The sequence below is a fragment of the Chanos chanos genome, chromosome 12 (genome assembly GCF_902362185.1).
Source record: "Chanos chanos chromosome 12, fChaCha1.1, whole genome shotgun sequence".
Classification (NCBI taxonomy): domain Eukaryota; kingdom Metazoa; phylum Chordata; class Actinopteri; order Gonorynchiformes; family Chanidae; genus Chanos; species Chanos chanos.
Window position 1 is genome coordinate 13,216,005 of NC_044506.1, and position 1,760 is coordinate 13,217,764.

Below are 1,760 nucleotides of genomic sequence, written 5' to 3' on the forward strand. Positions count from 1 at the left end.
CACTGCAGGGAATGTCCTGGACTGCCAAAGATGTCATAGACTGGAAAGGTTCAAGCAAAAAACCAAGAAGCCATTGAAGTCCACATTTTCTGACTGCAAACTGGCCAAAGCACAAGAAACTGTTGAAGGTGCAGAAATACAACACCACGACAATCTGCAGTGACTGATTGTTTAAAGTCAAATCAAAGTAATGAGAAGTTAGTGTAGTAACGCATATGAACTTAATACTCAGAAGAAGTAGGCTTAATGAGGACCAAAACTTTTTTTTTTTTGCTTTTATATATATATATATATATATATATATATATATATATATATATATATATAACTTTCATCAGAGCTTATGTAGCCCTTTAAATTATTTCCTGAAGTGCAATTAGCCCTCTCTTGTAGTATTCTTCTTTCACTATGTAGAACTTCTGAAGTTGTAGGAACAGGAGAGGAGCTTTGTTGGTTGCAAGCTCAAAAAGACTCACGTAAAGACCAGAGTAATAATGTTGCTGGTCATAACTGTTCCAGAGAAGATATTCTCATTAAGTATTGATTTTTACTTGGGTTAGGGCTTACACCAGAGAACACATGACACCAAAAGAAACCTAAGGAAAGTGACATAATCTTTTCAAATGAAGACATTGCTTACTGACTTTATATATTTTAGAATACGTAAGCTTCACGGTGAATGCCTTAATTACTTTGCTTAATAATTACTTTCTAATCAGCTGTAAAAACTGCTTCTACTTGTTTTTATGCCTTAGAAGCCATTCCATTGTTTTTATCTTTTGTTTTAGTCCATCTATGATAATAAGGGTTAAACTGGAAATTCAGTAACAGAAATAGAATTATGTATATTTATTCTGATGGAGAAGGAATGAATCAAATGCAAAACAAGATGGAAGTGTAAGCACAGCTATCATACTTTTATGTCATCTCAATAATAACCAAAATAACTAAATAAATAATTGACTGACTGACTGAGTGACTGACTGACTGAGTGACTGACTGACTGGCTGACTGACTGGCTGACTGACTGGCTGACTGACTGAATAAATGAATGAATGAATGAATGAATGAATGAGTATATTGATAGATAGGTAGATTGCAAAGATAAAAGTAATATGAAGGCTTGTCTACAATGCTTCATGTTATTTTAGGGTCCATCAAGCAAAAGAAGGGACTGAGTATGGCTGAAAGTATGATGTCTTTTCAAAAATATACTACACTGTGCCTTAATCGCTGAATTTAAAACAATTTTGTAAGTGTAAGATTTTTTTTAATCCCCAACATCTTTTACTGCATAAATGTGTATTGCATGTCCTTATATTGGCTCAACTGTATCATAATCATATTATGTTGGATAACTGGGAAACATCTTTTTTGCCAAGTTCATTATATTTTGAGCATTATCTTAGATGTAACTCCCTCACTTTGTATTGTAATTTTGCAAGTTATTGAAATAATGTATGCACTTTATTTTTTTTTCTATATTTTCCATGTACCAAGCAAAGGAGACCTCAGCCTTAAAGACAGTACACTTTCTTCTAAGATATTAAAGATCCCTTGTCAGTTTTTACAAAGCAATACGTGAGATGTTTTCTAATGGTCAAATTCTATCCTTATGTAATCAAATGAATGTCAAAATGTACACAATTAATTATTCTTTTTCAGTATAGAAGCTTTATATGTTATTACCATCACATTTATTCAAAGCCTGTACTTTCATTGAGAAGGTCTCTGTTACTTGTAAAATGCATGTAAAAAAT